The 16,525-nt window shown below is 38.1% G+C and overlaps 1 protein-coding gene and 1 long non-coding RNA gene across 3 annotated transcripts in view; both read left to right on the plus strand.

Annotated features, from left to right (window-relative positions):
• Positions 1–16,525, plus strand: part of LOC114577608 (serine-rich adhesin for platelets-like) — a 169,760-nt gene that overhangs the window by 31,802 nt on the left and 121,433 nt on the right. The window lies entirely within an intron of this gene.
• LOC133666824 (uncharacterized) lies at positions 8–10,367 on the plus strand. 2 transcript variants are annotated; one of them, XR_009831524.1, is made up of 3 exons: positions 8–5,907; positions 6,027–7,007; positions 7,080–10,367. It is a non-coding gene; the product is annotated as an uncharacterized LOC133666824 (long non-coding RNA). The 2 variants fall into 2 exon arrangements; XR_009831523.1 differs by having other exon boundaries at positions 21–5,907; positions 6,027–6,409; positions 6,534–10,367.

Here is a 16,525-nt window from a genome sequence, read left to right on the forward strand (position 1 = left end):
AAATCGTGTTATATTAAAACCACATTGTATAAATATTATATCATACAAGGATATATTATATACCTTTAGTATTAATGTCTAATATTTTCCGTCTTAGTGACGTGAAAATTCATTTCACTTATAAAAATGTATTAAATTATATGCATTTATTTGCATTGCAACAAGATTCTACTAATATTATTAATAGGCAAATTATTGTGCAACGGAGTCCAGATAATCAGCTAGCAATAAAGAGAACACGTAGGAGTCGAGTGGCGATAAAACTAGGGAAGATTGCATCGCTATAGGTCAAACTCCACCCCCCCGTGGGTGTAGCTCGTGTTAATGTTATAAATATACATTAAATCATCCAAGAAACTTTTCTTCCTAATCATAATACATTCTAAATGCGTGATATTCGGATCATAAAAAGGATCGTTCAAAGAAACCATCATCCCAACGATTATTCTTGTAGAAAATTGCTGAAGGAAATTAAAGATTATAATCTATGCATTCCCAAAAATAAAATATTAAGAAGATCGATGATACTGGTAGAAGCAAAATTTACTCCGTTAAAAATGCATTTCGCAAGGAAGAAGGTATCCAGTGTCTCAGAGGAGAAGTTGGGAAACACTGTTCTATAATATATTGTCGCTCATTAACAACTTCTAAAGACCAGATCGCGACGACTGGTTAACCATCACCGACGCAAGACACGAAGCTAGAGATTCGAAGCCGGATCTCTCGTTCGTTGGGCGTGTTGCAACACAATAGAGAATCATAAGCGTGCAGACAGTCCCTATCGTTCAGATTACCGTTTCGCGGATCTTTTAATTCCTCATCGTTCTCCTATCAAGGAAACTTGCATTGTTAGATATATATATATATATTTTTCTTTACGACTACGATGGGTGAATAGGTTTAACCAAATGAATCTTAACGATTTCGCAACGTTTTATATCGCAGCGAAGAGAGAAAATGTCGACCAATTATAATATTCTATTTTTTACATTCATTCGATGTTTTATTCGATGATGTAATAAAATTGCAAGCTGATTAAAATCGAGATGTGAATAATGATGCAGGAATAATTTTCTTGCTTGGCCAGTCGATTGCCCTAAGGGAATCGAAGGCACCTTTGATCTCGTGGAAATGGCATTATCTTATGAATATGCATAGGATGTTTAGAAAAATGTTATTATACAAGTTGAAGATTAATTTTTTTCTAATTTTTTTTATATTTCTTTTTTTTTTTTGCTCATTTTATGTTAGATATAAAGGTATGTTATTACTTTGGCTAGAAGTCTCGCAATGATGTCGAAACTCCTCAGACTAAAGTGGTTTTAGCAGAGGTTGCACAGGTTCTGTCTCGACTTGTGAGAATATTTTTATGACAGTACTCGCGATAGTGTCTGCAAATGACAAAGAGATTGATAAAATTTATCTAGTATGCGTCGTAGTTAGACATTGTGCACGCTTATGCTAATAGAAACCATATTTTTATGCAAATATAAATTTTTAGTTCAATACTAATTTGACAATTTTGAAAGAACAATATCAAACAAATAAATCATCATAATTTTGATTTTGTATGTATTTTGATGGACATAGTTAGATAGCGGGAATATATGAATTTATAATAATTTAATACATAAAATGTTAAAAAGGCGCAAAATATGCAAAACAAAGTGCACATTAAAATTTAAGTTCAATGTGAAATGTAAATATCCGTAGTTCTAGTTGTAACTACGCAAATGGAGCATAAAAAATTCCATGAAATTATCGTAAAATTATTTTCAGAATTTTTTTTCTTTTTAAATTCTTTTTAAATTACACGTTTAAAATTAATCGAAACGGCAGCACGAGCAAAACAGAAATCTTTCACGATTTACGAATACATTCGCTGTATCGATATTACGACGCAAGTTAATGCGTCGTTTACAAAGAGACGCAAGAGATCGAAGACCTCGAACAGCACGATTTCGTCCTGTACCGGTGCATCGGTTGTGCAGTATATGCCTCGAATCATCCGTGAGTACGTTCACCTCGCAAGGCCAATTGCATTGCATTACATCGACGTTGCCCTCCCCTCTCGGCCCCCTTTTAAGTTCTTCGCAGGCATTCAATTCTAAACGCCTCGTGAATAATATCGTGTACTCGTGAATGGCCGTCACGAAACGGCCACGTGGTGGACCAAACAATGCGAAAACGACACAATTATTTCGTACTTATCGCGTATGTACTCGTGGGCCACGTTCCTCGTCGATGATTCCTCGTGTTTGTCGCTAGAAATGATCACGAAATCACGTGCTTAATAAATATTTGACATATTGTTATTCCCTTTCCTTATCGGAATGTAACTCTGGTTGGTATATTCGTCAATAGAGATGTGCTCTGTTTCGAAATCGAATGCTTGGAAATACTTGGACGTATCGTTGTCCCCTTCTTTTCGACGCTTGTATGGAAATGCATCTCTGGTTGTGAATATTAATACACATTGGTATTATAGGTAAGTTGGATAATAAGAGGAAAGTAGTTTTCACTATTTCTAACTACTTTTTTCCTTCTTGTTTATTATTCAATCAGACACATAGAATATTTTTTTACACGTGACAATTCTTGGTATTTATTAAAGTTTATATTTCCGTTTTAGAAATTTTCTAGAAATCATCGGGGAAATTGATTTTTATATATCGATTGATCATTAAAGAATTTTATTATAAAATTTTATTATTATAATTTGAAATAATACTGAAGTAAACACGAAATATGTTTCATCCCGAATCGTCCAATATCTGAATTATTCTTTAAAATATTCAAGATCGATCGTTTCGCGAACAACAATCACGAATGTAAAGTTGGATCGCAGGATTCGCATCGATCGCCTTTGGTGATGAATCATGAGTTATCATCTCTGATCCTCCATCGACATGGTAACTTTATGTAAAACTGGTCTAATAACAGCATATCCGGGCTCGCTTCGTTTAAAATCGCGCTTCTTAACACCGGGTTAACATGTAACACTTAGCACGATAACGTTATACGCAGTCACGCGTGGGCCATAGCGACGTTCCATACTCGTTTCCTCGTGTCTCGAGGACGTTCCTGGAAATTGTAATCAGTTTCGAAGTACTGGTGGAGACTCGCCATTTTACGTAATTCGCTTGTTTCACGAATTTTTAGCAAGCACGAATATTTTAAAACTTATCGAAAATGAAATTTCACGTTGTTTAGGATTAGCTAAACTGATTAAACAATATATTTATTTTCGATTCGATTTTTAATAAAAGAAATCGTTATTGAAATAAAAGACCGATCCACATTTCCAAATTTAAATCTCTATGCAAGATCAGAGGATTAAAAGCCGGGCTAAAATTCACCAATTCTCTTTCATCGACCCTCCTCAAACTCTTTAACTATAATCCGTGAAACCGCGACCCCATACTCGGAAAAATCAACTTTAATCATCTCTTTTTTTTTCCCCCCCACCACTTGCACGGGGGTTATCGAAACAACGGTTCCAACACCGCGACCGGAGGAGGGCAGATTCCACGATCCAATATATCATCCGACCGCTTCATCTTCCTCTCTCTTTCTCTCTCACGCGCACTTCCAACTCTCCCCTTGTTTTTGCTCGTAGGCGTGAGAGCCACATTGGCCACGGTGCTCACTCGCCGCCCCTATTGATTTTGGGAAATTGAATTCAACTTCTCCTCCCTGCGTGTTTTCGTCGAGCGGCCGTGGAACCGGGTCATTGGGCCTCCCCGTTATTACGTCTCTCATCCTCGGCCGTCACGTCGCCATTACGTAAACCTCGATTGCATCTACCGCATTCTCAAACAAACACACGAAGAACGCCTTCTCCTCGGCCAGACAGACGTTCCTCTTGGCACGGAGGAGCTCGAAACACGCGTCTCCGTGTCTGGCTCCGCTTCTCCCCCCCTCCCCTCTCTGTCCCTCCTCCTGCATCTCCACTCTGTCGCGCTCTCTCATTCGCGTGTACTCATTGTAGCAATTGCACGCGCACCTCTCGACCTCTCGCTCTGGTGCTCGTGTACCGTCTAGGGGTGGGACAGAGAGGAGACGAAATTTTGTAATCTTAGGAATAAATATTCGGATAATTCGTTGTGGAAGAATATAAATTAATCGAGGATTTGTAAATAAATTTAAATTAATTTTTGAGGGTGTTGACGGGCTACTATTAAGTTTTGGAACGTTATGATGATGCAGTTTTGAATTTTGTGCCTCGCAAGAGAAAATAATTCAATTCAATTGCATTGTCCTTGGAATGGATACACGTCGTATTTAAGAGAGTAAGTGTCTCAAGGTTTCGTCTCGTGATAAGCGATGCGCGAATGATTCTTCTTGTAAATCTTCTCGGTTACAATGATGCTTGTTATGAGGAAGTTGGGGAGTTCGTTGGGGAAGGAAGGCTCAGAGATTCAAAATGTGGGGTTGTGATGATTGAGAAGATTAAGTGGTTGGTAATTTTATGAGGTATCTTTGAGTAAGTTTGGAACCGAGCCAAATTTTAGATTTGAATTTGTTCGGTGTTATTCTGATTGTCGTTGAAGAGGAATTGGGTCAGAAAAGTGTTAGATAATGAATCAGAGAAATGTTTACGTAATAATTTTCTGATTTTTACGAATATTTGGAATTTAGAACATTGAAACAATATACGTTATTCCTTGGTATAATATTTAGAAGAGAATAAAATTAATTAATTTGGAACAACATGTATCCATTTCTCTTTTTTAATTGTCATTCTTTGTGTATCTATTTATATCTGATATATAAGATTGTGGAATTATCTCGGACAAAAAAAGATCTTCTTTCACCTTCTTTCTTTCTTATCTTCGATAATCGCATCAAGATAATACGAATATAAAATTGAAATTGTACAATTTTATATAGAAAATAATTACCGACGTATCGTTCTATTCTCATCGTTAATTCATCTTTAATTTCCATATATATTAATCATCATGATAAAATTCAAATAAGTAATATCAGATCGGATCAAAATATCCGCGTATCAACGTTGGATATTACAGTCCTCGGTAAAAACGTTATTATTCATGAATCATTAACACATTCCAAAACGAAGAATATTTATACAAAAAAAAAAAATAATCTTACCTCTGCATGTATTCTATAATCGCAAGAAATACATAAATCGTTCTTCCTTGTATAATCAATCATCCAATTTATAATCAACGTTCCCAGTCTCGATTCTCAATAGTTATGTCAGAAAGCGTTTGTCGATTACACGCAATGATTCGATCTATGACTATGACTCATAAATATGCGCAAATGCATGTCTCGCGGCCTATTTGGAAGCTCGTTTGGAAAAACTCACGTGGAAGGCACGTGAAGTTAATCGCGCGACCGATTGGGAGGCGGAAGGCCACGAAGTCACGGCGCCTGGGATTCGACCACGATCCGAACGAGAGAGGATCGAGAACAAGCGAGAGAGACAAATGAGGCCTCGTTAAATGGAACACAATCGACGTGTACGTGAGCAGAAAAAGAAGAAGAGGAAGAAGAAGAAGAAGAAGAAGAAGAGGAGGAGAAGGAGGAACGTCTTTTCTAAAGATACATTTGGATTCCAGGACGCATGGCCTTAGCCTAGTTGCGGATAGAGATAGGAGAGAGAGAGCGAGGGAGGAGAGAGAGAGAGAGAGAGAGAAGAGGTTTTAAGTAAATCGTCTAATCGCGACTGCGGTACCTTGTAAGGACAAATTCGTGTTTGTCGAGCGGATGAAACTTGCCTCTTGGGATGCGTTAAGGAAATCTGGGATCGATTGGTTCTATTGGAGGTATTTTTTGCAAGCTTTTGAAAGGAATTACGAGGAATTTGGAAAGATCTCTGTAGCTTCCTCTTTGTTGTGGTATTAAATTATTCTTTTGAAGATCTTCTTCAGATATGTAAGTAATGCAACCAATATTGGGTCAAATTTAAAACACTTTTATTGTACTAGCATTTACAAATCTTCGACAGTGCTTATGTATTTTCTTTTTTTTAACTCCTCTACTTCCATTTTTAGATACCTGTACCTGATCATCGAATTCGAGTGACCGTCAAAAAGTTCAAAGCTCCATATAATCTTCATCATATTAACCGGAAAATAAAAGAATTAATTTTTCATTCTTACTCGAATCTTAATTCGATCAATCAAAGTGCTCACGAAAATGATTCAACGCGCGTGTACGCGCACAATCTATACCTACACATGGAGCATAAAGAACGAAAGGAATTAGCGTTCAGCAACAGACAACAGGGAGTCTCAGGGAGCGTGGATCGTTTCGTTGAGGCGGCCTGCCTAGACACTTGACAGACTTGTGCTTTGCACAATAGTAGGAAGCGCTAAAAATAATCCGGCTCCACGACGTTCTGGCCTTGGCCAGCCTCGATCCTCTCAACCTGATGGTACCACCTTCTTCTTCTTCTTCTTCTGCTTCTTCTTCTTCTTCTTCTTCTCTTCCTCTTCCTCTTCCTCTCTCCGCGTCTTCTCTCCCAATTGCTCTTCATCTAACCTGTTCCATTCTTCCAGACACGATTCAACAGTACGTCACCCGTGGACGACCTATCTTTTTTTTTTTTACTCTGCCGTTTCGTGCACGCACAGAATGCCCACCCACACGTGCCGGATAGGTTGTGTGGGCGTTGGATTTTTCTTACGGGCATGCTTTGAGCTATGGAGTACCCCTCTGGCTCCCTCCTTTCCACGTGCTTCTCGTTACCCTCGCTCTGACAGGTCTCCCTGGCGACCCGTGCCTTTTTGGGAGGGAGGGAGGAGGGGATGAGGTGAGAAGCTATGAAACTGTAATCCCATATTTGTGAGACGATACGTAACTGTTAAGGTACATCTCGGAGAATAGAAGTTTTCCACGAGGAGATTGATGGTTGTTGTTTTTCCACGATGTTTCTTCCAGTTTTTGTTTCTCACAGTGGTGGAAGTTGGTGTTTTTTTTTGAAACGTTTGAATAGAAAAATTGATATCGTAATGGGTGGAAATGGTTAAATGGTTGGTATGTTAATAATTTTTACAATGTGTTTTATATTCCAAAAATTTGGATTGTCTTGATTCTGATTACAGAATAGATTTGAATAGAATGCTACAAATGTTTTCTTCTTTTTGGGAACATCGTTTTGGGAAATTTTACATTTAGGAATATTAAATTCAGGGTGTTTAAAGATAAATTATTGAAATTATTACAAATTATTTTTTTTGAATTGTAATTATAATTCATTAATTATGAATTTTACAAGGCAAGATAATACTGAAGAGGAATGAAAAGATGGAATGAGAAGTGTATTAACTTTATTTTCCTTAATTTTGTTTGAAAAATATTTTAATAAAGAGTTTCGAACAATCAATCATTCACGTTTCTAGGATATTAAAAAAATTTTAACTACGTGTCCGTTCCGGAAATAATATCAATCTCATATGACAAAATTCTATAAAAATTTCTATGAAAACTTGTACGATTTCACACACGTGATTTGCCTCGAAACAGAAGGAAAACTATAATATGTGATATTAAAGAAGTTTACGAAACAGATTCGTAATAAAACGATATACTTTGGAATCCACCATATGCTCAGATAGTAAAATCTTACGAAACTTTAGAAGAATAGTGGCTGGATAATATTTATTGCAAACTATGGAAGAAAAATAATCCTTATCATTTTCAAAGAAACAAAAAAGACTCTTCAAATAGGATCAAACCGACGAACATAGACAAAATTTATAACGGTATAAAACTTACACCATGATAATTAATAGATATTGAATAATTGTTTCTTTTTATGATTAAAGACAACTAAATGGATTTATAATATTTATTAAAGTTAAACATTTCAACAACTATTACCTTTTAAATATGCACAATAATTTTCAAATGTTAATTCTATTAATTTAAAATTGATAGATCCATAAAGTTGGGGCCCAGTCTGTAAAATACACGTATGCACGATTAAGACTACATATAAAAACGCATAACTCGTTACGCTCAGAAACTTTCACCAAACTCCAGAATTTATTCCTTGCAAGATAAATGTGCGAACTTTTACATGCTCTCCTGTTATACGTGTTATAACAATTACAACGAAGAAAAAGTAAATAAGAAACCCATTTTCATCACGACCCCATCCCATGGGCACAAAGGGGCTGACTTATGTCTGCGAAAAGGGAGAGGCATTCGCTCGATATCTCGATCGATGTCGAAGGGATCTTGCACGCTCATCGACAGTCGGCGTCGAGACGTCCGTGGAGAACGTGGATGACGTACGACATGGACGAAATGACAGCAACCACCGGGTCATACGGTGATCCACGCCGCATTCTGCACGCTCGGTTGCATCTAGATGCTTATCGTTACCCATTGTTACCCCGTCTCGTTTCCTTCTCTTTGTTCTCCGCGCCTCGTCCAACACCGGTGACGCACTTAATAAATAGATAATTACGTTGCAGAATGCGACTCTGCATTGTCCGCGAGGACCTATTTTTAAATCGCGATACACTCTTCTTCTATTTTTCGAACACGAAGCCTTGGGATTCTCGAGCTCTGCCATTGTTGGGACGCGATATTTCGTTTCTATCTCTTAAATGCGCGGATTCGAGGTAAGATCGAAAATATTATCTGCAAGTGGACATTGAACGTCTGACAATAATTCGATCCAATTTAATAATATATCGTGTATCCATTGTTTCAGGATAAGATTGTCGAGAGAACGCGACGATACGGAATTACTCACGGATTAAAAATAAAAATCTTGTCGCCGGAATTACTCAAATTGTAAATATTTACAGTTACAAAAAAAGAAGCCTCGAGTGTGTCTATCCCAGACACATGTGCTCCAATGTGTAATAACGACACGTGTAAATATATCGAGACAGATTCAATATCCTTCGCGTAACCGCGCCGGTAAAATCTTCAGAAGCGAATCCGTATTCGAACTGTTTCTCTCCTTTTGAAAAAAAGAGTATCGATCATTCGTCGTCTCATCTGTAACCGCGTGTCGCGTCGCGCCACTGGACAGAAGGCACGCTCCTCAAACTTCACCTCCTTGCCCTCCCCTCGCGGCGATAAAACGAGATGGTGGCAAACTCGTTCCTTGTGCCCTGGCTGCCAGATAAACTAGGAGTCTCGTTAAGATCGACGATACGACGATTTCGACGACAACTACGGAGCCGTCTCTCGGTGAAGAGCGATCGTTAAGGATCCCCTAACGAGGAGCCCCGTGCAACCAGAGGACAATAGAGGAAGAAGAGAGAGAGAATCTCGTCCAGCCTCTCTATATACCGACGTGTGCTCCCTCCCTTTGGATCGTGCACACCACACGATTTTCATCTTGCCTTACCTCGCCACGCTTATCCTTGCCTCTCCTCGTCCCTCCTTTTCATCATTCTCGTCAATGCACCACCATCTCGTCTATGTATTAACGAGGAAACGACGGAATCGCGACACGATTCCTTCCTTCCTTCCTTCCTCGAATTACCGAGCTACGTGTCACGATTCGTTTGGCTAGGGATGATCGCGATATCGGGTTTTGATTTTTCACGAAGGATCTTTTAATGGAAGGACGAGTTGAAATATCCGGAGAAGTGAGAGAAAGCGAACCGTCGATTCCTTGGAGACTTGTCTTTTTCTTTTCTGTTCACGAAGAAGACGAAGAGATTTCGTGGTCCAAAAAATATGTCGTTAAGTATTTGATGTATAAGAAGTTATCAATCTTGCCACGATTTCTTTTCGTTGTGGCTGTCTTTTGATGGATTATTCCCTTTTTTAATTATTATTCTTCTTCTCTAATTTCACATTTCTCTATCAAGGGTAATGATGCGTGTATATTTTACATCAGGATGATTTATTACAAGTCGTTATATTAAATATTGTTATTGAATTAGCACGATTAGCAAAAATATTACGAAACGAATGAAAAAGGGATTTCATTTTTTCTGCACATTTCTCACGAATCGACGATGATTCTGAAGTCCAGAAATTCCAGAATCGGTAACAAGCGAGACGGAAAATCGTCCTTGGTCCGTTAGATCTCGTGCAGGCCGAAAGGTTAACCTCGAAATCAACGACGCGTGGAGCATCCTCTTCGTCTTCTATTTTCTCCGCTTTTCAGCCTCTCTTCCTTCGCCTCGACCGGTTAACGGGACTAGGCATCAATTAGACAAGCGAATCTTCCCGTGGATTCCTCCATTTTCTCTTTTGATTCGTCCACGATTCGCACGTTTCATTGGTCTTTTGGTATTTTTAATTAATTATCCATTCTCAAGAGAATACACGCAAAGTGTATTTTGTTTTTGACTCGTGTCCATGGAATTGAATTTTTTAATTATTGTTGTGAAATCTTCGATTCTTATATTATTAAGGATATTAATTTTCTTGTAAGTAGTAGATTTTGAAAAAAGTAAAGGTATAAGATTTTCAAAATACCGTTTCTATCCAGTTTCTTTAAATCTGATTATTTTATAACTTGTTTCGAGAATAAAATTATGCTGTTCTCCTATATCTTAAACGAAACGCTTTCATATCTTGTTCAGAATATTTTTATTTTATTGTATAAGTTGTTCCAATCCTATCCATCGTGTCATCTTGTGCCCCCATAAGAGAATATTTATCGACTGTGTAAAATTTATTATTTCGCTCTCGTTTGCAATTTAAAGGTAAGAAGTATCAGGAAGATGGAAGATTATCGGTACACGTAACGAGTTCTGTCCTTATAAATTTCCAACACGAAACGTAAGTAACTCTACGAGAATTGTAGATTATAATCTCTAGTAATTCTCGTCCTCCTTACTTATAATAAACTTGTTCTGAAAATTCCTCTGAATCACTCTTATTATATTATTATTATCGCGAACTGCAACTTATATTACGTCTGTTACTTCTCCAAACAAACTTCATACGCGTTTTGAATATTCTGGAAAATCACACCGCGAAAACAACTCATTCTTAAAAAGCGACTTCGAGCCTTTATTTCGTGCCCGTACCTTTTGTTCAACCTCCAACAATCCCATTATTATCATGAACCGACAAACACTCTTCTCGAAATTCACTATTCCATATCATTAACGAGCATCCAGAGTTCCAATCTCGAAAAGAGCACATCCTACGCTCGAGATCGGACTCCAGATAAATTGGCCTGATGTCTCTGCGATATCCGTTCATTCGTACTGCGAACGTTGCACCGCGAAATCGTGCGCAGGAAGGCAGCAACGAATTATGATCACTGGAACCACGTATCGTGGTTGTCATCGACTCTGCCCACGTTGTTGCACAAGTAGAACGTTGCATCGTGAATATATTATTCTGATTGTTAAAGAATAAAGGGGAATAAAGATTAACGATTTCTCGCGTTTTGCCATAAGATTTTCCATAATCGTTACCTGCTTATCTCTTAATTTTTCAATTACATAAGATTGATTTGGATCTTAAAACAACGGTATAGATTTCTGGAAACTATTCAGAATTCGATGGATTATTTTTCTTGAACGAATTTATTTATTCGTTTACGATTCGAGAATTTGACAGATGTAACTCGATAATAATGCTTCATAACTTTCGTTGCTTACTTAAATATGTCGGATATTCATCCTTTCTCGTCGAAACGATAAGACTTTTATATCATTCGTTACACCTTCCATCCACCGTTTGTACTCGTACGATATTCGTTACAACATAACGATCTCAATCTTAGTCGCGATCGCGGCTTAAAACTCGCGTAGCGCGTGAAGCTCGGCTTGACATTTCGCTTCTTATCTCGACCCTTGTCATCTTTACTGCGCGATCCGCGTTTTAGCGTCGATCGTAATTCCGTTCCGCCTTTGTCATCCGGCAGAAACTAGAGAAGAAAGAGAGGAGAGTAAACTAAGCGCGCGTGCATTGTTGGCGAGACCCGTGTTTATGGGCCACGGGATAGGATGTGCACGGGGCTGGTATTTCGGCCGGAACCCCGCGTTCCTGCGTGCTCCTCGAGATATATCTATAGCAGGCTTATCTCGCGAACGTGAAGGTTTTCGAGGATCCACTCGGTCCTCCCCTCGTTTCCAGATGACACGTCCCCGATTGCCCGTGACAAGATGGAGCATTAGGTCGAGACATTTTTCTCGGCCTCTTCCCCGCTTCTTTTTTTTTTTTTTATTTCATGTTGCACAGGTGTCTTTGGGGACAGTTGGAGATTATTGGCGGCGAGGGGGAGGAGTAATTTACGAGTTGATAATCCCCGTGAAATTTTAATCGCGCGACTCGAGCGAGTAGTGTGTATGGTGAAACTTAGAAGAGGGGATGTTAGGTTTGATGGGAGTTCACATTAAAACTATAGGGAGGCGTTTAAAGATTTAGGAGGTTGATCAGCCAGGGATAGGCTTGTGACGAACATCTTAGGTGTATTTATGTTCTAATTTCTAAGTTTTAGGTGAAGTAACCTTTTTCGTAAATGGATGTTTAACTTGAGATATAAAATATAAAGTATAAAATATATACGTATAATTGAGGAAAATTCCTTTAAAAATCAACACTATGCACGTTCCACGCATATTCGCAATGCCATATCCTCTAACGCGATCTTTTAACAGAGAAATGAGTTTGCCGTTTCCGATTTCTGGATATTATTTATTTCCGTCGTGCTCTATCAAATTTCTTAAAAATAGTAACCAACTCGGCATTTTACATAATCCGCGTAACAGCACAGCGCCATCTAGCGCAGTTTCTCAGGAAATACTGTTGCAACAACGATCCCACTGTGCTCCATCTCACGGATTATTTATTTCTATCCCATCCCCTCTCGTAAATAGCGGCGTTAATTTCCTGGAAACACGCGTTGCAAGCGTGTTTTTTGCGCGCGTGGAAAAAGCCTTAGCGAAAGTCTCTTCTCTACCGTAAGGAAGGAAGATCTACCAAGAATCGCGTCTCTCTTTCTCGGTACTCGACCTCGCTCCGCTCTCCTCCTTTCCCATTTCGCCCTGGAGCACGATCCACTCTCCTACGACGTCTAGGCAGCCAGCTCCGGGCGTGCTCTTTGTCCTGTGACCCAGATAGGAGAAACGGCGCGAGAAAGGCTTAGATAAGAACGAGGCCTTCCTTCTCTTCCCACTTTCTGCATCGTCACGTAGCGAAATGAATGCGCCCGTGTGCAGCGACATACCGTCGAAAACGGATGCACGCCACGCCTCTCCCTGTCTCGCGTGAGTTTTAGAGAAGATCTGCCGTTTTGTAATTTTCTATCTCGTGAAATTTCTCGATTGTTGATTTCTTAAGATCTAAGATCGTGGTCTTTTTAATTGGTGGTGTTTTTGGTTTTGTTTAATCACGATAATCAATCTTGTGAAGAAGAATTAATAATCTTTCAACGGTTTTATTCGAAATGTTACGGTAATCTTGGGAAATTTTTGTTTCGGTGTTGAAAAATGAAGGAAAAAAAAAAAAAGAAAAACGGGCAAGGCGTTAAACACACGCGGGTGCATGGCCTCGTTTCCAGGCAGGCTTAGAAAGCAGAACAACTTTTCAACGATAACATCGTCTGCTCGACGTGGCAATTTTAATTAGCCACATCATATTAGGATTTTTACGCGTCGTTCTCTATCCTCTTGTCGTTTCGAAAGTCTTTCCGGAACTCTGCTTCTGATCGGAAAAGATAAAACCTGGAAAAAGTAGATGTTGCAGTTTCTTGTTTCGCAGATTTCCTTCAGGGATATACGGAAGTCTTTGTGATGCAGCGAAATTCTAGATTAAAAGTATCGAGATTAATGTGACAATCTATGTTTTCGAACTCTTGAGTAATTTTTCTTTTGTTTTAGATTCTTTAATGTTGATTCATTATCGTACAAAAGTTTGCAAGTTTGGAATTAGTAAGAAATTTTAAATAAAAAGACACGCATTAAATTTGTTACAAGCAGAATAATAAAATATATATATCTGAAACAAACACGGCGATGAAATAAATATGAATTAAAATTTTTAATTGACATCGAAACTATCTTTTATATTGTATAATTCTTTCATATAGATTGAATTATATTTAATTTGGACGCAAGAAGCAATGCGTTTACGTAGATTATATCATTTCGCAAGTTTTTCTCTCGATCAATTCCGTAGCTCCACGATGCAGATAATGCAAGAATAACGCGAGACAGAATTGAATTTCGATGTTGTAACATGAAAACGTGATACGATTTTACCTATACTATACGAAAAATCGTAAAGTTTTCATGTCTATGAGCGAGCGAGACACGTGTTCGACCCAGGTTTCGTCGTTGGCCAGTGGGACGAGAAGGGCAGAGACGAATCGAGTTGAGATGGAAACCGGATTTCGCCTCTCGATCCGTCCACGAACCCTCCTCGACCGATTATGTCGGGAAAAATCGAAGAAAAATGCCGAAAAGATACTCGCCACTGGTATTCGTTCCTTTGAACCAGCCTCGACCCCTCTGAGAATGTGCGATATTCTTTCCGTCTGGTGAACATCCGGTCTGAACATCGACGTGATACTTTGTCATACCAATTTTTGGGATTTTTATACCTTGATGAAAAGTATTTTTGGTGCACGAGACTCGTGAGAGGAATATATACCGCGTTATAATTGCAATTTAATTTAATATACGTATATTAATGATCTCATATTTTCGTTTAAATTTTAGAGATTCGGGAGATATATCTGTGTATTTGGAAAAGCGATTCAAGTTTTCTTCAAATTTTTTACATTTAAAAATATTATTGACTTCTTCGCTTTCGAAAAAATATATGAAAAAAAATGAGATATTTCCCATAATACCATGGAACGTTGGCAAAATGGTAATGGATCAAGAACGATCCATCAAAAATCTCCGCCGAGATTAAATGGATTTACGAGGTCCTACGTGGACAGGCGGATTTGTAATTTTTACGAATGATCCCCTTTTTCCTTCCCCCTTCCTGCCCAGTCCTGGGAATAAGATCGCCCAGCCGATCCCTTACTCGACTTATAGTTAAACATTCGCATCGCGATCGATATTGCTCACCCATGGTTGAAAATATATTTCAATGTCTTATTACCCGTATATGCGGGACCATCTGTCGATGACATCGGTCGACCCGTATGTGTTATGCGTACAATGGATCACGAAAGTAATGTTTAAACGCTCCAAATAAAACTATTAACAATGAAAATATGCGCGTTGGACAGCGATACCGCGAGGTAAAAGTATCGATATTTATAAATATTTATTAAATATTTTTTTTTTTGTATCTAGATAATAAAATAACGTTGAAACTTTGAGAGGGGAATTATACGTACGTAAAGTTTTGTTAAAATTAGGATTTTTAGGTTAAGATAAATCCCTCCCATGATAATATTCGTGTATACTTTCACTAGTCGCACACTTTTCCTTTTCGTGCATGTGACCTGTAATTCATTCATCTGCAATTAGCTTATGTAATCGTCGATTCGTTATATACTTTTTAGAGCTATGTTTTTATGGAAACAAAAACGAAATAACGAGCGAATACTTGAACAATTTTCAAATTTCAAATGTTTTATTTTCAGAGAGGAAGGATGAAATATTAAGTAGCTTTAAATTAAATTTTAAATATTGCGAATTCGATTTTATGAAATCTTCGATATTCAATGAAAGGCAAGTCCAACTCGCTTATGATAATAATATTTATCATTTTAAACATAAAACAAAGACATAACCGTTTATTATGATGATAACAGAGGCACGAGGAGAAATGGAGAAACATTACATACATAAACCGAAAAGTTTTTCAAAACACAGGGGATATCAACAGAAAGATTCTCGTTGTTGCTTCAATGAGCTCATAGCTTCAAACGTGGTAAGCGAGGTGTCGATAAAGTTTATTGTGCTCACTTGTGTAATTAATGAGAATTATCTGGTTCGGTGGTTCTAAACAGTGTAATATTTGTGGTTATATACGCGAGGGGAAAAACACGCGACACGTGCAACGTTCCATGGCTAGATATACATATATATGCAATTTTGACCAGTGATAATTGTGTGAGTAAATCAATCTTGTATAATTAATGGAAATTCAATCGCTATATTTTGGATATTTGAATTTTAAAGCAAGATACGACGTGTGTATGTAATTTAAATGGAGATATCAATTTTATAATAGGATATTTATATGCGTTATTAATAAAAATATCACATTCTACTATCTATCTTAAGAATTTCAAAACAATACAAAAGAATTGGAAAATAATTATACGATTTCATTTAGAGTATTCGTTCTCTTTTCTGGGAATTATTCTAAACATTTACGAACATTTTCGATAACAAATGGATCTCTACTGTTATATTATACACAATTACTTATAGCTTGACGAAACGAGCCTCAAACGGGAAGAAACCTAACCTCAACCTTCCCTCCCGTTCCACCTCCGTTCATCCACCGTGACAAGGAGCAAGTGTACCTGTTCGCGATATCAAAATGCAAAACGGTTTCCGTATCGCGGATTAACAAAGTTGGCCGCCCAGCTCGAAAAGAAAAACTGCCGACACCCAGTTACAGAGAGCTCTCGGGTACATAT

Source organism: Apis cerana, linkage group LG10 (genome assembly GCF_029169275.1).
Source record: "Apis cerana isolate GH-2021 linkage group LG10, AcerK_1.0, whole genome shotgun sequence".
Classification (NCBI taxonomy): Eukaryota; Metazoa; Arthropoda; class Insecta; order Hymenoptera; family Apidae; genus Apis; species Apis cerana.